Source organism: Narcine bancroftii, chromosome 10 (assembly GCF_036971445.1).
Source record: "Narcine bancroftii isolate sNarBan1 chromosome 10, sNarBan1.hap1, whole genome shotgun sequence".
Taxonomy (NCBI): Eukaryota; Metazoa; Chordata; class Chondrichthyes; order Torpediniformes; family Narcinidae; genus Narcine; species Narcine bancroftii.
Genome location: NC_091478.1, coordinates 33,969,304 through 33,990,704, shown reverse-complemented (window position 1 = coordinate 33,990,704; position 21,401 = coordinate 33,969,304).

Below are 21,401 nucleotides of genomic sequence, written 5' to 3'. Positions count from 1 at the left end.
AAACCGTAGTAGAACAGTTTTCAGGTCGCCAGCTACCATCCTACAACCATCAGGATGGGATTTCTGGGCTTCACAGATGATACCATAAAGCTCTTTTATGGTATCGTAAGTGGGCATTATTTTCAGAAGAATTTATAGAAAAAAAGGGTTTTTTTTCCTGAAGGCCACTCCAACACACGAAGTCCTGATTTGGATTTGCTCACCACAGCAATCTGATTCTACTCCGTTAATGGACTCCAGTTTCCAGCAGCGTCCCAGTGGTACCCATAATGCAATGTTTCCACTGAACCTGTGGCAGAGCTGATTGTTCATTCAACAGTTAATCCTACTGCGACAGGGGCAATGGAGTAGAGATTGGTTGTCTTCTCTAATAATAACAAGAAATGTGATCCCACCACTCTAGCTGTGTCCTTGCAGTTGACTGCCAACCCATTGGCCCAGACTCCTGCCTCTTCTGGAGTGGAGTCCATAGCAGAGACTTCAGGGTCTAGTGCTGATCACGATCAGCTGCAACTTCCTCCACTGCATGGGAATAAGCATCCATCAGCTTGCCAACAGCGCTAAAACCATAAAGACATAAAAACCATACATGCTGACAGGTGTTGAAGCATTCTTGTCTGATCTGTAACATCGGAGCTGTGTCTCGAAGGGGATTTGGGGTTTTCTTAGGATGTGGGTCATAGGCCTATGCACTGGGGTCTCCTTCCCCATCAATGTGATTTACCAGCATCATTGTTTAAAGAGAGTTTGCAAAATCTATGAGAATCCCTACCACCCCATACACAGCAGCCTCTAGCTAATCCCGTTGAGGAAGAAATATTAGACCCAGAAACACCAGAAGAGGAACAATGTCTTCCCATGACTCCACTATTTATTAATTATATTTATTTTAATAAACATATTTTGGTTCATTTTTCTGTTTGAGTCATGTCTGTCTGTGTGTTTGCACTGTTTTGCGGACTGTGGAACACTGTTTCATCTGGTTGTACTAAATACAATTGGATGACAACTTGATTTCAGCAATGGGTGGATTTGGTTCTCACCTGCCCTTTAAAAGGGAAGGCCCAGCTTGGATTATTTCAAGTTAGTTTCAACAGGTTTCCTGAAATTAATCACGATTAACTTGTGTTAAGAATAGTGAATCTAAACACTCCACTCCCTGCATACATGAAACATTACCTGTTACTCTCTCCACACGAGTTTCCTGACCTGTTGGTTCTTTTCCAGCATTTTCTGTTTTTATATCATATTTCCAGCATTTGTAGCATTTTGATTAAATATTTCTTAATGCCCCTGCTGCAGTCTTGTGCTAAAAATACATTTAATTATGTCATTTAACATGTAAGGTAAGCCAACAAGATTCCCAGTAAAGTATAAACTATAAAAGGTTTATAAACCATAGTTTATAGCATTGGAATCCTATGGGTGCGCCAGTCCATTTTAATAAACTGTCTCACTATTCCTAACTCTGCTATTGTCCATTCAGTTGAATGGAACTCAATTTTATTAAAGCTGTTGGCTTAATTCTGAGAAACTTCTGTTCCACTGCGAGGCTCAGAAATATCCACCCGCCCCCCCGCCCCCACTCCTAATGTCACTTATCCTAATGTGTCCTTTAAGCTACCACCCTGTGTGCCCTTTGTGCTACCACCCTGTGTAATAATCACACATGTTACCTGGAAGATAGAACAGTGCAGTACAGGAATAGGTCCTTCAGCCCGAGTCTGTGTTAAACACAATGCTTAAACTTTGCGACTTGCACCTGATAGACATCTCTCCTTTCCCTTCATATTAATCTGTATGCAGATCCTGAAGTAGTAACACTAATTACTAATTAGGGAAACACATTTAGTGCAGCACCATCGGTATTCTTCAATTTCTGAACCTCATCTGTAGATGGAACATCCTGTGCTCTCTGACATTTCTTCTTTCTTTGGCTTGGCTTTGCGGACGAAGATTTATGGAGGGGTAATGTCCACGTCAGCTGCAGGCTCGTTTGTGGCTGACAAGTCCGATGCGGGACAGGCAGACACGGTTGCAGCAGTTGCAAGGGAAAATTGGTTGGTTGGGGTTGGGTGTTGGGTTTCTCCTCCTTTGTCTTTTGTCAGTGAGGTGGGCTCTGCGGTCTTCTTCAAAGGAGGTTGCTGCCCGCTGAACTGTGAGGCGCCAAGATGCACGGTTTGAGGCGATATCAGCCCACTTGCGGTGGTCAATGTGGCAGGCATCAAGAGATTTCTTTAGGCAGTCCTTGTATCTCTTCTTTGGTGCACCTCTGTCTCGGTGGCCAGTGGAGAGCTCGCCATATAACACGATCTTGGGAAGGCGATGGAGACGTGACCTACCCAGTGCAGTTTGATCTTCAGCAGCGTTTAATTCAATTTTAAAACACGAGGTTTCTTTCAATAGGATCACTTTCTTTTATTCCCCTTATACTTTTAATGAGGAATTGGGATTTTTTTTAAAATGCTCTTCACCTTTGATACATACTTGGCAACTGGTGAATAATTCAGACAACCTAATAGAGGCTAAGACTTCCTGTGTAGGCATTGAAAGCCTTGTTGCCACCTTGTGTCTTCCTCCCATAAAATAAGGCTCTTTTGTGTTTCATCTCAATGCACTGCTTTCTGACATGCACTGCTATCTTCTTCCCTGCAATAGATATATCCCTACACTGCTCACTTCCTCTCCACTACTGCTAATGAGCTTCACAATTCTGCTTCAAACACTAACCAACACTGCACCAGCCGAATGCTAGTCTGCTCTGTGAGACTTGTCCAGTCCTCCAGACACTGGAATAATCATCTAGTTTTCCTTATCCTGATATTTCTCAGCACCGCCTCTCAACACTCACCCAACCAATCAATCAGCTTTCCACTGATGCTAAAATCCAGCTTTATTGCTCACAAGTACTCCCATAATTCAGAAGTACCTCCAGATGCCAGCCTCCACTGCTTTCAAAGCACCCCCCCATGAAATTGTTGGTGTATCCCACAAAGCTCCTTCCACTCATGTTAAATGAATGTCTGATCTGTTGCATGTTGGCACTTACTGAACTCCATAATCTATACTAATTGAGAAATGTGCATTAAGTAAAAAAAACCTGACAACAATCAAGTACACATGAGCATTCATTGGAGAACAGAGACATATTGTAATAATTATGCTGAAAGTATAAACAAAACCTCACTGACAAAAGACAAAGGAGGAAAAACCCAACACCCAACCCCAACCAACCAATTTTCCCTTGCAACCGCTGCAACCGTGCCTGCCTGTCCCGCATCGGACTTGTCAGTCACCAACGAGCCTGCAGCAGTCGTGGACGTACCCCTCCATAAATCTTCGTCCGCAAAGCCAAGGCAAAGAGAGAGAGAGAGAAAGAAAGAAAGATAAACAAAAAAATATTTTCTACTATGGAATAAAATTGAATTTGATTTTTCGCTATTATTAATCAGTACCTTAATAATACATTATGAACTTCGTGGTATATCTTCCTTATCATCAATGGTCCATTCTTTAACTCAGAGACTCGTTATCTACGCGTGTATGAACAAAAGCTGCACCAGTCAACTGCAGGGCTAAATCTTCACTGTGTCCTGCCAAAATCTTCTGCATTTCAATAAATACTGAATGATCTCCCTTTGATAATTCACCTTGATCTTGCCTTCTCTCCTACATTAAAGTCTTAACAATGGTTCAAACCGTAGCTTTATCCTGATACAAGGGTAACTTCTACTACAATACATGAGCACAGCCAACTAACAGTTTGAGTAAGGGCTGGTTTAAAATATTTCAATCTATATTTATCTGAGCTGTGTTATGTAAACTATAGCATGTCAGCCATTGTGTGATGCTCCTGTTATAAAATGCAGCTTCAAACAACAACATTTTGTCCACATCTTCTTCTATGATTTGTTTAAAAGGTGTAATGCTCTCAACTGACTGGTTGATGATACGAGTCATTTAATGAAATATTTCACTGTCTGATGGTGTAGCTGCAGATTATGTATAATAATTATAATATTTCAGTTACAATAGGAGATTGATGAATGCCATCAACATGGCAATATAATATTAACTTTATATTAGAAATATATCTGCTTCATGATAAGCAAGTGAAACACAATGGGCATGTGCTGTCTTGAGAGAGCTGATTTTGCTGCATAATTCTAATGGAACAGAGCGTAAAATGCATTAAAAGGTGGAATATTCAGGTGAGTTGAAGGTTATGAGTCATGGCTGATTAAGGTTCTTGATAGGGGAAGGGAGAGAATAGGTTCTTGTCGATCAGGTTGGGATCAGGTATTTGGAACAGGCTTGTTAGTATAGGACAGATGTACATAGAAGTGAGAAAGTTGTGTTTGAAGTTTAGTAGCAGTCCAGTGGAAAGTTGGGGTTACAGTCAAGCCAAGTACAACAGTGCAACTGAGACCTGCATCAACAAGATTAGTCTTGAACTTCAAGGGGTCCTTTCAGCACATGGTTCCAAACACTGTCCTTCATCTCATGGGATATACTTCAGTCGATCGTTCTAATTATCACTAAAGCAAGTCTCGTTTGGTTGTGAAGGTCTGTTTCTGCACGTGTGACCCATTTCACCTGTGAGCCACAGGTAGGTAATTGATGTGCTTGGAAAATGTGGCTAACCAATTCTTTGTGGCACACTGTTGGACTCTGCCTCTGTATTGAATGAAACACAAAAGTCTACAGATGCTCTGATTGTAGGAAAAACACATAGAAATGCTGGAGGAACTCAGTTGGTCTTGCAGCATGCATAGGAGGTAAAGATTCTTGAAGAAGGGCTCAGTCCCAAAATCTTTATCTCCTATGGACACTACAAGACTGGTTGAGTTCTTTCAGCATTTCTTTCTGCCTCTGTATTGTTCCTTACCACATAGAGCCCATTTGGTCAATCAAGTCCATGACAGATTTCAGAAAAATCCTATCATTCCCCCTAGTTAGTTTCCTGCAACCTACTCTCTCTCTCTCTCTCTCTCTCTCTCTCTCACACACGTTCATTAACTCACCTTTCCCTGCTTTTGTTTGCTTAATATCCATCAATACAGAGCAATTTACAGTCAGCAACTAACTCATCAACCTGCACATGTTTGGGAAGTGCAAGAAAATCAGAGAATGGGGTGGGGTGTGGTGGGGGGGGGGGGTACTTTCAGAGGGAGAAGTGCAAACTCCACACGGACAAAACCTGAGGGCAAAATCAAACCGAGATTTACTTTTTCTGTAAATCTTTTCAGTATTTTGTTCCTCTGTGTACCGATCAACATTGGATATTAGGAAAAGGAGCTTCAGGTGATGAAAACAACTCATGACTTCTGTTTGCCATTTCTTAATACCTTGAATATTTGCTCAACCATGACTTTGAATGTTTAAAAGAAATATACAATATTTGAAGTGGCTGGTGTAGAAGTACACCTTGGAGTAGGGGTGTTTGAGATGTGTGACAGTTTAAAATGTGATGGATGGGAACTGTGAAAATGATGTCAAAAGCAAAATATTCCCTTTAATTGTTAAAGATGAGGAGCTGGGAGATATCAAAGCAATCTGGGCATTGCAGGATATACAAATCACAAGGTTAATACACATGAAATTATATGGGACTTTAGTAAGATGATAGTGGAGTAGTGTGTAAACATTTGCACTTTTCCTAATGAAGGAAATATTTGTTGTAGAAAGGGGTCAGATAGGAGAAAAAGTTTGCCATAGGAGCAAAAGTTAAGTGGGCTAGGCTATCATCCTTCACCACCTATCATTATGAACGATGACCTCATTGAATGGTACAAACATTTTTGTGAGTTTGACAGGGTAGGGAAAAGGTTTTGTTCCTGATTGGGCTGTCTAAAAGTAAAGGCGAAGGGTCTCAAAATAAGATGTGGACCAGTTAAAGTTGAAATAATGAGAAATTTCTTCATCAATGTTAATGAACATTTGGAATTTTCTAGCCCATCAAGCTCTGTGATTGCACCTAAAACAAAGATCAATAAAGGAATTCCCTGATTGAAGGAATATGGGAAAAGGCCAGAATGTTCATGGAGCAGGTTCAGGGGCCATAGGGTCTATTGCTCCTCCTTTCTGTGATGTTCTTAACAGCAGAAATTCACCAGAGGGCTTATTGGATTAAAGTTGGGATGGAGGTTGAATACATTAGAACATAGAACTAAAGTGCACTACTGTAATATTGTGCAATATTGTGCTCATCTGGTAGTTTTCCCAAGCTCATGAGATTGTTCTAATATGGTTGCTTAAGATGTTAATAAGGTTTCAAATTGTGAACAGATAAATGCTGCTTCCTCTGGTGGGTAATTCAGAACAAGAATCCTGAAAGTGAAGCTCTTCAGAAATTAATGGATAGTGATATTCTGAAGTCTGGAAATGACAGCCCACCATAAAACACATAGGGCTTTAACTGATTGGTTTTAGCCAATAATAAATGAAAACAAAAAAAAACTGAGTACTTACTTTGTAAATCAATATTTTTCCACACTGATTAAAATATATTTTCAAGGTAGAATTTTGAATGTATATCTTCTTAAAAGTGTGAATGTTGTATATGCCACAGAGACCAATCAGATTTGTTTGTAAATCCACACTAGCATTAGTAGACGAGCTGATTTCAGTTTAGCTGGTGACAAGACAAGGCAAGGGTAATTTGGGAATAAAACCCATGATAAAATTTATGAATTTGAATGTTCAAATACCATTATTGCCATTTTTATTTTATTTGCAATTCATTATAGATTTTTTTTTCTGAGAAGTATATGCCTAATGTTTAGGTACACAAAATGTTCCAATCAACAATACTAAAAAAAAATCCTTGAATGAAATCAAAAATAAAATCCAGATAATCCAAGATAAAGTTTCAAACACTGAGCTCAACATGTTCTTGTCAGGCCTACCATCAATCAAATGTAAGAACAAACCACCATTGTTTCCATTTACTCTGCCAAAGAAAGAAAGAAAATTACATTGAAGCTGCAGAAAATAGACAATAGGCTGCTCTCAGAAATGGAAGAAGATAAAGAAAGTATTTAAGGGAAGAACAAAGGCACGGAACAGGGGCGAAGAAGCAGAAAAGAAAAATAGCGTCGATGAAAGAATAGAAGGTAAGAAACATTTAATGGTGCACAGTGACCTCCTTAATATTTGGGACAAAGACACTTTTTCTTCCTTTATTTGCCCTTGTGCTCCACCATTTTAAATGTGCAATCAAACAATTCACACGTGAGTAAAGTGCACATTCCAGATTTGATTCAAGGTTATTTGTTTATATCTTGGTTTGGCCATGTAGAAATGACAGCACTTTTTATACATAGTTCCAACATTTCAGGGCACCAGAATGTTTGGGACATTTAGCCTCACAGGAGTTTGTGATTAGACATTTATGTTTAATTCCTTGATTGGTGCAGCTATAAGAGAGCTAGGCTTGTGTCAAAGCTTTTCATCACTTCTGGAATCCATAGTTGCCCTTTTTCAATATGAGAACCAGAGTTGTGCCCAATGAAAGTCAAAGAAGTGAATGTGATGGTGAAAAACAAGAATAAAACAGTAAGAGACATCTCCTAAACCTTAGGATTATCCAAATCAACAGTTAGATACATCATTACAAAGAAAGAGCATTTTGGTGAGCTCAGTAATCACAAAGGGACTGGGTAGGCCAAGGAAGGCATCCACTGCTGGTTACAGAAGAATTCTCATCAGAATGAAGAAAAATCCCCAAATACCTGTCCAACAGATCAGAAAAACTCTTCAGGAGGCAGGTGTGGATGTGTCAACGACTACTGTCTGCGGAAGACTCATGAACAGAAATACAGAGGCTGCACTGTAAGATGAAAGTCACTAGTTAGCCACAGAAACAGGATGGCCAGATTACAGTTTGCTAAGAAGTATTGAAAAGAGCCTGCAGAATTCTGGAAAAAGGTCTTGTGGACAGATGGCCCCAAGATTAACCTGGATCAGATGGCAAGAGCAAAGTATGGATGAGTAAAGGAACAGCCCAAGATCCAAAGCATACCACCTCATCTGTGAAAGACAGTGGTGGGGGTGTTATGTCTTGGGCATGTCTGGCTGCCACAGATACTGGCGCACTGATCTTCATTGATGATGTAACTGCTGAGGGCCATAGCAAAATTAATTCTGATGCAGATCGAAACATCTTATCTGCTCAAATTCGAGCAAATGCCTCCAACTCTTTGGGCGGCGCTTCATCCTACAGCCAGACAATGATCCCAAACATATGCTAAAGCAACAAAAGGAGTTTTTCAAAGCTAAAAGCTGGGAAATTTTTGAATGGCCAATGTAAATCCAAGTGAACACACCTTCAATTTGCTGAAGAGAAAACTTAAGGGGATAAGCCCCTAAAACAAGCAGGAGTTGAAGATGGTCCTGGCAGAGCATCACCAAAGAAGATACTCAGTGCATAGGAATCACAGACTTTAAGCAGTCATTACATACAAAGGATATTCAACAAAGGGCTAATCATGACTACATTAATATACCTACCATTGCTATGTCCAAAATATTATTGTACCCTGAAATGTGGGGACTATATATACAAGGTGCTGTAATGTCTGCATGGTCAAACCAAAATATATACAAATAACTTTGATTAAAATCTGGAAGGTACACTTTAATCACATGTGAATTGCCTGATTACAACTTTAAAACTTTGGAGCACAGGGGCAAAATAAGAAAAAAAAGTGTCTGTCCCAAACATTATAGAAGACACTGTATACTAACTACAAAGCAAAAGGAGGTATTCAGTGAAGAAAGAAAGTTAGGAATGCAAATTGGAACAGGGGGATCATTAGCTGAAATTGCATCCTTGTGCCCTGGTATTTGTCAGCAAATATTTGTAGTTTGGCTCAAGCATCAGTATTTTTGCAGAGATATCTGCTCAGAGATACTGGTTCCCCCATACAAGGCCAGCAGCCAACCTGTCATCAACTTTCCATGACACATCCGTAGAAGTTTGCAAAGATTTCCCATGTCATAACAAACCTCCGCAAACTCCAGAGGAAGTAAAGGCGTTGACGTGTTTTCTTCATTGGTATGATGGGTCCAAGAAAGGTTGTCCGAGATAGACACTCCCATTTAATTTACTCTCCATCTCTGATCCCCAAAAGATCACTGGTCCATACTCCTCTGGTTTTACTTTCCTATAGTCTACTAACAACTCCTTGTTTTGGGTAATATCGAGTGAGAGGTTGTTGTTAGTACAACGTTCAGTCAAGTTTTCAATCTCCCTCCTGTATGCTGACTCAACACCCCTTTTTGTATAGCCCACTACAAATATGAAAATTGTGCACTGTCGTACTGAACCACGCAGTCATTGGTGTACAGTGAGTAGAGCAGGGGGCTAAGAACGCAGCCCTTTGGTGCTCCGGTACTGATGGAGATTGTGGAGGAGATGATTGTGGTCCGGAGGTGAGGAAATCCAGGATCCAAAAGTGGTACCTTCAGTAAAAATCCTGCAGAATAAAAGATCATGGCATGGGCGGCATGCCTTTACTGCGCCAGCGATTGGGACCAGGGTTCAAATCCTTCACTGTCTGTAATGTACATTCTCCCTGTGTCTGCGTGGGTTTTTCTTGGGGGCTCCAGTTTCCCTACCATCATTCAAAACGTACCGTGGGGGGGGGGGGGGGGGGTGTAGGTTAATTGGCTGTAAATTGGGCGGCATGGACTCATGGGCTGAAATGGCCTGTTACCGTGCTGTATGTCTAACTTTATATAAAAAATGTTTCAGATCCGATATTATATATTCTCATGTAATAAAACTTAAATGTAGTGTTTCTTGAAATTGCCTTCTGTTTGCCATAAAGCAGACAAAGATTCGCCATTAGTACACAGAGAAAGAGAAGCAAATAAGAGTCCCGAGAGCCATCGAGTGTCTGTGATTTCATCTCTAGCAGTCCTGCAGCATCTGCAGCCGCACAAGACTCCAGTTCAGTTCCCAAGCTCAGATCCAAACCCCCATCATGATGAAGAGGGCCCTTGGGGAGCTCCTTGCCATCAACAACCTCTTGAATACTGGTTCCGATGCCTGATTCCCATGAGCCAGTCTCCAGCAACCTACAGACTGGTGTGAGTCCTTTGAGCTCAAACAGCTCGCAGCCATAGCCTGTGTGGGTTCTTCACCAGCAAGTCACCAACACCTCACCACCTGTGTGTGTCCTTCAGATGTAGAGCCCCTCGCTGGTCCCCCACCATGGCCACTGTCCTTAACGTCATCTCCTCTGCTTCGCCTCCTCAATAGGAGGGTTGGGAGGAGGGGTGTTCTCCCAATTACTGGTGCCTTGTATCAGTCTGTTGCTCCCCCTGAGTCTGTGACACCTAGAGTCCGCTTCCGAACACAGGCAGCGCCATCTTGGGCCCAGGCCCCACAGTTGCAAGATTTTAAATAAAACTCCACCTTTAACAGGCCATCGGGTGTCAGACTGGGCAGTAGGACCCCACAAGGGGAGACTTAAGTTTCCCAGCTCTCCCCGCACCAGCACCAGCAGGCAAGGGCACAGGCGAGGCCGTATCTGGAGTAACGCATGCAGTTCTGGTCCATTCACTAGAAAGAGGAGGGAGATTCTGGCTTTGGAAATAGTGCAGATGGGGTTCACAAGATTGATTCCAGAAATGAGTTGGTTAGCCTATGAGGAGCGATTGAGTTTTCTGGGACTGTACTCAGTGGAATTCAGAAGAACGAGAGGGGATCGTATAGAAACGTATAAAATTATGAAGGCATAGTTAAGAGAGAGTAAGAAAGATGTTTCCACTGGGAAGTGAGACTAGAACTAGGGGACATAGCCTCAAGATTCAGGGTAGTAGATTTAGGACAGAGATGAGGAAGAACTGTTTTTCCCAGAGGGTCTTGAATCTATGGGATTGAAGCAGTGGATTGGGTAGAATTTTACATAGTAGGGGAATCAAGGGATATGGGGAAAAGGCAGAGATGATCCTATCGTCAGATCAGCTATGATTTTATTAAATGGCAGAGCAGGCTCGACAGGCCAGATAACCTATTCCTGCTCCTATTTCTTATGTTACAGCAGGCTCAGGCAGCATTGCCAAGAATAACAAGAATCACTACACAAAGCAGAATGACCAAGGAGGCAGAGATGGGAAAACTGAGGAAGGGAAGGAAAGGAAAGGGAAAGTCAAGAGATACACCAAACTGAGGGAAGGGTAGAAATTGGAGTCAAAGTTAATGAAATTTTTCAGTTCTGGGCAGGAGTGGAAAGCAATTCCAAATATAGGAACAGATTCTACCAGAGGACCACAAACAATGTCAGGACTGGAACAAAGAATATGCCACCTATCCCACAAAAGAGCAGGAATAGTGAGTATTCACACAGGTTCCCATGGCAACACCTTTTTATCTGCAGAGTATGATAAAAGACAGAAACTAGCATGAACAAATTATTTGAGAATTTTCAATCCTGTGATAATGTATTATTAAACAGTAGCTTTTTGAAAATAAAATTGTCAGTTTGCTCAGTTTTCTGATGATGTTGTTTCTCCTTCACATTCAAAATGTATATGGTGCGAGAACATGTTGGAGGCATTTGATTCTTCCACATTTGGAGCTGACACTTGAGAAAAATGACGATTCAGAGGCGATGCTTTCAGGTGCAAGGCTGTTAGAAATACACGACGCCATGGTTGTGCATCCAAGGCACAACCTGAACTCTATTGTTTAAAATGAGACGCATTGAATCATGGAGGCTGAACGTCTGCTAGAGCTTGCAGCTGATTGTGTGTGGAGCCAGTTGTCTGGGAATTTTGAAGAGATAGTAAAAGTGCAAAGGGTAAAAGAGGGGCTGGGGGTTTAGGCTGGATTCTCCACTTCAACAGCTGCCAGCAATAAAAATGCAACCTTTGAATATCACCTTCAGAAATATTTAACGCAAGGTGGTAGAGACAGTCTAAAACTACTGGTTCACAACTGGCTCTGTTTAATAGTCTGTCGTCTATATTTTGTTCGGTTGTTCGCCACTTCAACCATTCTTACACATTCATGTCTACATTTTTTCAACAATCAGCAAATCTTTTGATTGATAGGTGTCTACTATCTCAGTGGGGGAGCTTTTGCCTCCAATTTAGAATACATGGATTCAAGTTTCATTCCAGAGTATAGAGCTTTAAATCTAGACTGGCTGCTCGATACATTAGTGAGAGAGTACTGCTTGTCCATCTTGCAGATAAACTTCTAAACTGAAATTCCATCTGCTCTCTTAGATGGCTGTTAAAGTTCATTTGTAGTGGATCAGAATTTCTCTCTGGTGCCCTGGCCAATATTTATCCTTCAGTGAATATTACTAGAAATACTGGTCATTATCACTTTGCCGTTTGTGGGAGCTTGCAAGGCACAAAATAACTTCTACATTCCTATGTTATGACACTTCAAAAGCACTTCACTTACTATAAAGCACTTAGGGGCTGAGGTTACGAGGAGCTTTAAATAAAAAGCTGCAAATCTATTTCTATATGGTGACTTTTGTCACCTTACAATCTGATCTTCAATTTAGTGTGAAACATTATCATTTTCATTGGGTCCCCAGACACCAATATCACAATTTCCCATTGAATAACTTCTAACATTGTTGTATAAGATCATTTATACCAACACATTGCAGAAACTCTTTTTCACGACAGCCAATGGCATCATTATCAATGACGATTCTGCTATTAACATTGCATCCTTTGTCATTATGCATTCTTCACAAATAAAATCAAACAGCTCCCTCGCCAACGATAAGCAGCTACTGTATATTTAGCGACTGCAGCAGTTCAAGAAATGCCAATATCTCAGGATAATTAAGGATGGCAATTCTTGTGGTCATGCGCACTGTGTAAAAAATGATGGAAAAATACGAAACTGGCAGCAAATTTGAAAACTGTCTTTCCAGTAGGCACTGGAACCACAACATTATTTCATCTTTGGAGAGTATCTCCTTATATCATTGCTGATGGATAATTTCAGAAGTAATGGAACATAAGAACAGAAAAACATAGGAGCAAGGGTAGGCCATCCAGCCCTCAAGCCTGCTCCGCCATTCAATGTGATTAAGGCTGATCTGATGACAGGCTCATCTCCACTTCCCTGCCTTTTCCCCATATCCCTTAATTCCCTACTATGTAAAAACCTCAATATATTTACTGAGATCACCTAGATCTTGCAGCTGATTGTGTGTGGAGCCATTTGTCTGGGAATTTTGAAGAGATAGTAAAAGTGCAAAGGGTAATATATTCCACAGATTCATCACCCTCTGGGAAAAGCAGTTCCTCTTCATCAATGTCATAAATTTACTGCTCCGAATCATGAGACTATGTCCCTTAGTTCTAGTTTCCCCCACCAATGGAAACATCTTACCTACATCTATCTTACCTATGTCTTTCATAATTTTATACATTTCTATAAGATCCCCTCTCATTCTTCTAAATTCCACTGAGTACAGTCCCAGATGATTCAATCTCTCCTCACAGACTAACCTCTCATCTCTGGAATCAACCTGGCGAACCTCCTCTGCACTGCTTCCAAAGCCTGTATATCCTTCCTCAAGTAAGGAGACTAGAATCCTGATGGAAGAAAAACTTCATGGAAAATATACTTCCAAAAAGTAACATCATAAAATTCCTCAGATTCAGATTCTGAATTTTCCAATTTTAAAAGTGATATTCAATTTTGATCTTTGACTTGGAAATATCTCTATATGTTTTGTACTAGATTATTTTTGCTATTAGTTTCTTCTTCTTTGGCTTGGCTTCGCGGATGAAGATTTATGGAGGGGTAATGTCCACGTCAGCTGTAAGCTCGTTTGTGGCTGACAAGTCCAATGCGGGACAGGCAGACTTGGTTGCAGCGGTTGCAAGGGAAAATTGGTTGGTTGGGGTTGGGTGTTGGGTTTTTCCTCCTTTGTCTTTTGACAGTGATGTGGGCTCTGCGGTCTTCTTCAAAGGAGGTTGCTGCCCGCCGAACTGTGAGGCACCAAGATGCACAGTTTGAGGCGATATCAGCCCACTGGCGATAGTCAATGTGGCAGGCACCAAGAGCTTTCTTTAGGCAGTCCTTGTACCTCTTCTTCGGTGCACCTCTGTCTTGGTGACCAGTGGAGAGCTCGCCATATTACACAATCTTGTGAAGGCGATGGTCTTCCATTCTGGAGACGTGACCTACCCAGCGCAGTTGGATCTTCAGCAGCGTGGATTCGATGCTGTCGGCCTCTGCCATCTCGAGTACTTTGATGTTGGAGATGAAGTTGCTCCAATGAATGTTGAGGATGGAGTGGAGATAATGCTGGTGGAAGCGTTCTAGGAGCCGTAGGTGATGCCGGTAAAGGACCCATGATTCGGAGCCGAACAGGAGTGTGGGTATGACAACGGCTCTGTATACGCTAATCTTTGTGAGGTTTTTCAGTTGGTTGTTTTTCCAGACTCTTTTGTGTAGTCTTCCAAAGGTGCTATTTGCCTTGGCGAGTCTGTTGTCTATCTCTTTGTCGATCCTTCCATCTGATGAAATGGTGCAGCCGAGATAGGTAAACTGGTTGACCGTTTTGAGTTTTGTGTGCCCGATGGAGATGTGGGGAGGGGGGGCTGGTAGTCATGGTGGGGAGCTGGTTGATGGAGGACCTCAGTTTTCTTCAGGCTGACTTCCAGGCCAAACATTTTGGCAGTTTCAGCAAAGCAGGACGTCAAGCGCTGAAGAGCTGGCTCTGAATGGGCAACTAAAGCGGCATCGTCTGCAAAGAGTAGTTCGCGGACAAGTTGCTCTTGTGTCTTGGTGTGAGCTTGCAGGCGCCTCAGATTGAAAGGACTGCCATTCGTGCGGTACCGGATGAAAACAGTGTCTTCATTGTTGAGGTCTTTCATGGTTTGTTTCAGCATCATGCTGAAGAAGATTGAAAAGAGGGTTGGTGGGAGAACGCAGCCTTGCTTCACGCCATTGTTAATGGAGAAGGGTTCAGAGAGCTCATTGCTGTATCTGACCCGACCTTGTTGGTTTTCGTGCAGTTGGATAACCATGTTGAGGAACTTTGGGAGGCGCTCTAGTATTTGCCAAAGCCCTTTCCTGCTCACGGTGTCGAAGGCTTTGGTGAGGTCAACAAAGGTGATGTAGAGTCCTTTGTTTTGTTCTCTGCACTTTTCTTGGAGCTGTCTGAGGGCAAAGACCATGTCAGTAGTTCCTCTGTTTGCGCGAAAGCCGCACTGTGATTCTGGGAGGACATTCTCGGCGACACTAGGTATTATTCTATTTAGGAGAATCCTTGCGAAGATTTTGCCTGCAATGGAGAGCAGCGTGATTTCCCTGTAGTTTGAGGTCTGATTTCTCACCTTTGTTTTTGTACAGGGTGATGATGATGGCATCACGAAGGTCCTGAGGTAGCTTTCCTTTGTCCCAACAGAGCTTGAAAAACTCTTGCAGTTTGGCATGCAGGGTTTTGCCGCCAGCCTTCCAGATCTCTGGGGGGGGATTCCATCCATACCTGCTGCTTTGCCACTTTTCAGTTGTTCAATTGCCTTATATGTCTCTTCCCGGGTGAGGACCTCATCCAGCTCTTGCTTTAAGGGCTGTTGAGGGAGCTGGAGCAGGGAGGATTCTTTGACTGAGTGGTTGGCACTGAAAAGAGATTGGAAGTGTTCTGACCATCGGTTGAGGATGGAGATCTTGTCGCTGAGGAGGACTTTGCCATCTGAGCTGCGCAGAGGGCTTTGGACTTGGGGTGAGGGGCCGTACACAGCCTTTAGAGCCTCGTAAAAACCCCTGAAGTTGCCAATGTCCGCACTGAGCTGGGTTCGTTTGGCGAGGCTAGTCCACCACTCATTTTGGACCTCCCGGAGTTTGCGCTGAAGATGGCTGCATGCGTGACGGAAGGCTCGTTTCTTCTCTGGCAAGGACGGCTTTGCAAGGTGAGCCTGGTGGACAGCTTACTTCTTTGTCAGCAGCTCCTGGATTTCCTGGTTGTTTTCGTTGAACCGGTCCTTGTTTTTCCTGGAGGAGAAGCCCAGTACCTCTTCAGTGGATTGCAGTATGGCAGTCTTCAGCTGATCCCAGAGGGTTTCAGGGGACGAGTCCATGAGGCGGATTGCATCCTCGAGCTTTGATTTGAAGTTTGCCTGGAAGTTTCCTCTCACTTCGTCTGATTGCAAGTTTCCAACATTGTATCTCTTTCTGGGGGCTTTACTGTTCCTGGACTTTGGCTTGAAGTGAAGGTTGAGCTTGCAGCGAACCAGCCGGTGGTCAGTGTGGCATTCCGCGCTGGGCATGACCCTGGTGTGGAGCACATCTCGTTTGTCTCTTTCTCGCACCAGGACGTAGTCCAGGAGGTGCCAGTGTTTGGATCGGGGATGCATCCAGGTAGTCTTCAGGCTGTCCCTCTGCTGAAAAAGGGTGTTTGTGATCACAAGCCGCTGTTCTGCGCAGAGCTCCAACAGGAGGCTATAAGCAATTTCCTCCCAAACTCAAACTATCCATGAAATACAACTTGTCATATATTGCAATAGCTGCCATGCAGTCTGGAAAAATTCTGACCTCATATCCAATTTGCGCATCAGAGATCAACCAGTAATAACCTGCAAATAACTGATGATCCTATTAGGTGGCTCATAGAGTTGGGGAAGAACCCTCCCAGCTCCTATTGAATAATGGAATCTCAGATTTCTAATTGCAAGCATGGAGAGTTATCTTTCTGGCTGTGGATGCAGGTCATTGGAGCAATGAAACAAACCGTCTTCCTAGAATATCAGGACTGCAGCCACTGGGCCATCGCAGCAATGGTTCTCTGGAACACAAAACTGTAGGAGACACTAAATAAAACTCAAACAAAGTGGAAATCTGAAATTAAAACAGGAAATGATAGAAGCATTCAGCAGGTCAGAGAGCATTTGTGGAAAGAGAAACAGTTCACACTTCATCAGACATTCTGATAAGGCAATTCTGTTGAGACAGATCCAGAACCATTCTGACCAAGGGCTCCTGACCTGAAATGTTGACTGTTTTTATTTGAACTATTGAGGGTTTCCAACATTTTCATTGCTGCAGTAGATGACAACTGTGATCTTCCGACTGCCACCCAACTAGCAGTCAGATAAACCAGAAAGCTGCCACCTACTTACACTTTTACACTCAACCTTGTGCACCAATTCTTCTGTTGTGACAATGGAAAAGCTTTGAGATGCTTTCTCTTAAGTAAAGACATTGTGACAACGATCTCCCAGGATAACCTGATTTTTTTTGCAGCCACACTGTACCTTCAAGGGGTACAGGTAGTCTTTAAGTATACCAGACAGTCACCATATGCACTCATCGCTTAGACATGGAGGCAAGCGAGGCCAATACCAGCTGTGTGCAATAATCATTCAAATGAAGTGTGAATAATTTCTGGTTTGGAAGTAATGGGAGGGAACAAAATGTCCATTTCCAACCTTGTGCACGAATTTACACTTATCAAATTTACCTTTAATTTCTATAGCTAATGTCCATGGGTGGAACATCAAACAAGAGGGCAGGATCAGCAGAGGGTTGAATCTTCTCTCAGGTTGCATTGAGAGAAGAAAGGTTGTGTGAGCCCAGCATGCTCAGACTCCTTCAAATGCCTGTCAAATGCCAGAATGAAACAAATAATAACATTTATGGGTTATTCCTGGTAATTAAGAAAGTCTGTCATTTTTAAATTATTAATTTATTGGATATAGTTACTGCTAGAAAGGGCATATTCCCCATCTCTAATGACTCCTTGGGAAGGTGCTGATGTGGTATCTTAGTGGGCTGTGGCAATCTATCTACAGCGCTCCAGAAATGCTCCTTCTAATAAGGAAGGCAGGACTAGATTGAAATTAATTTGAAATACCGTAAAGCATTTGACTGTTGTAGTACTTTAAGTTTGTTAATGTACTTCATTTTAAGCTCTATTAAATATATCTTATCACACGATTGTAGGTATTTACATATTTTTTCTTATTTCAGCAATTTTTCTATTTGACGTTGACATTAAGTACATGTTCTGATTTGTTAACAAATTGCTGGTATTTCCTAAGTCATTACAGCTCCTTGTGAGATGAAGGGCAACCTGGAAGTAATAGTGTTTCCATGCACCTACCAGCCTTGTCCATTTGGAAGAAGAGATCGTGTATGGACGGCATCCAGGTTCAGCAGAGAGAGCCTCTGCCTTATGGCACCTGACCTTTGTCCATGTGGAGTTTACACTTTTTCCTTGTGTTTGTGTATGCTTCTTCTCAGTGCATTGGTTCCCTCCCATACCCCATGTTAGTTGGTTAATTGCCCACTATAACTTGCCCCTCATGTGCAGATGAGTGATAGAATCTAGGAGAAGTTGATGCAATGCAGGGAGTGTAAAGTGGGATGAAGGTCTATTTAATGTTAACAGAAGGCTGATGGTCATCGTGGACATGCTGGACCAGGGGGCCTGTTTTCATGCTGTATCACTCCATCACTCTCTTGATGTTTGGGAGGTGCTACTGGTGTAGCCTTGGTTGGCAACTCCAGTACATTTTGTGAATGAAACTCACTGTAGCAGTGATGGAGGAAATAAATGTATTGGAATGCCAATCATGTGAGGTAGTTCTTCCTGGTTTCTTGGGTGTTGAAGCTGCATTCATCAAGGCAGCTGGGGAGCATTTTATTAGGTTCCTGATGTGTAAGTTATCCAGCCTCTAGAATTAAACAGAAAAGTCTGTGCATGCTCTGCTTGTAAAGCAATGTACAAAAATGCTGGAGAAACTCAGCAGGTCACACAGCATCTATTGGGAGTAAAGGGTAACCAAAGTTTCAGGCCTGAGCCCTTTATTAACGAATGAGCTAAATCAGGCAGGCACCTGAATAATAAAGTGAGGGGAGGAGAGGAAAGGAGGGAGGAAGGGGCATGGGGAGCAATATAGACTAACATAGTGGGAAGCCTCGGGCACTGTAAATCAAGACCACTTGTAAAATGGAGGAACAACATCCTAATATTCTATCTGGTGGTCTCCAACATTGACTTCTCTAGTTTCCATTTTCTTTAAAAAATTTTTTTAATTGATTTTAATACAGGACTTACACAAACAAAAAGGGTACAATTCAATAAGATAGTATGGAGAGTTTCATAAACTAAATAAGATATTCCGTATATCACTAATATACATAAATGTAAATCCTATCCATAATTTATATTCTAAATAGTATATACATTTTTGGGGAAAAAAACGCTAATAATGCCAAACAAAAGGAGGAAAGAAGAAAATAGTAGAGGAGAAAAACTCAAACCCCTTCCCTAACTGCATTGCCAAATGCTAGATATGAATGGTATTAAAAGAAAAATGAAGATAAAAAAAATAAGGAACGTGGAAAAGATACATCAAACAATTTAATTACATTGGAGTAAAATTATAAAGTACAGTAAGATAATGAATTGTAAATGACCCCCATAACTTCTGGAATCTTATATCTGAAGTAGTAACTGAATAATGAATCTTTTCCATATTCAGACATGATGTCACGTAACCACTGATCATGAGCAGGCAGGGAAGCATCCTTCCATTTAAGTAAAATCACATGCCTCATCAAAAGAGAGGTAAAAGAAATGGCCTCTCTATTAAACCCCTCCCCCCCCATCTCTCTCTCTTTCCCCATCCCTCTGTCTCCTTTCCTCCAGGTTCCAACCCCTTTCCCTCCCTACCCCGCTCCCATCACTTCTCAGCTTGCTTCCCTTCTACTCACCACCCACATCCACCTATTACCTCTTATCTACTAGCCTGTACTCCTCCTCCTGCCCCTTCCTCCCTCCTCCCTCAAACAATAACCATCGTCAAAGGATCAACCTCATGTGTGCCATGACGATACTGGCAATTTTATGGCATATCCAAAGGTTCTCTGGAAATAATCTTGAAATTGCAGACATGTTAATTCAGAAAGGGTAGGTTTTACTTGATCAATCGGCCTGTATTGTAATATGATGCAAGACAATTATATTAGCAAAACAGCCTTGCCAAAGGGCAATAAGAAATTGTTTATTCAAATGTAAAATGTGAATGAGAATTTGAGAGAAGAGCATGAAGCAATTAGATATTTTAATGTTGTAAAGGTAGCCGAGTTGGAGACAGAGTCTGATTGGGATCTTTCGGTGATCAGATTTACATGATGGCCTATTAAGGATAGCTATTTAGACGAAGTGAAAGGGAGAAGCTTTTCAGCTGTAAGACTGATGTCCATAAGGACATTGTAGCATAGAACCAGGGCATTGAAAGGAACCTACTTCTGTGACTTAAAAAAAAGATTTCCCACAACTGTAGCATCCTCTTTGAATTTGCTATAAAGTATTTTCAGGACACTAGCTTTGTTGAAGGAGAGTAGCATACATAATTGTGAAGAAGTATTTCGCACTGACGTTGCAGTTTCTAGGACTGCTAGATATGCCTCACCTAGAAAACAGACTAGTGTCACGTGAATGTGCTCAAGCTGAACCTTGTCCCAAGACAAGAAAGCTGAAGATCAATGAGTAAGAGAACCTCATGCACAAAAGTGTGGCTAAAGGACATCCCATGGAATCTCATGAGTGGCTATGCCTTGGAAAAACCATGTTGTTGGGCCAGCCACAGTGAAAGCCATCCAACAAATCCTTAGTTAGCTGAAGTGTAGGCAGGAACATATTCTGGAGTTCTGCAGCTGCAAACTTTGGTGTGGAAGTTGAGAACCTGCTTGAAATCGGATGCATTTTGCTTTGACCATATATACTAGTGTATTAAAAAGGGTGGTAATATTTTGCATTGAGGTCCAAAGCTTTATGCCAGCCAGCCATGTTACAGAGGCATTTTCTACCTCAGGCATTTCCAAGAGATTATGGATCAGGTACTTCCAAAGTATAATTTCTGTGGTATTCAGTACAGCATTATTGTTGAAGTTATGGATTAATAGTTAGAAAAATTGCAGGAAAATATCAACAACATAATGTAATAGTAGGGGGTCAAGATATCATGTTCAGGGAAGAAATAATAAGGAAAGTAAGAAGGATTTAAAAGTATTCTTTAACTTAGAATTTTAAAGCGAAGATCACTATTTTTTTAAAAAAAACAAGAAGTCACTCAGAGAAGACACAGTTGAGACAAAATTGTTTCTTTCAGATGCTTGTGAAGTTGTGGAACTTTTTTTCCTAAATGGGTAATGGAAGCAGGATCTTTGAATTACTCAAGGTGCTTGATAAGAAAGGTGTTAAAAAAGTTACTGGGGTAATTAGGAAGGTGGAGTTAAGGTTACATTCATATTATCCACAATGTTATTGAAATCAGAGCAGGTTCCAGAGGCCAAGTGCTACATCCACACCATAATTTGTACATTACCTTGAGACAAATAAGGCAGTTTGAATCAATTAAGTGGTCCTTATCAGTCTCAGCTCATCAGAAATATTTGT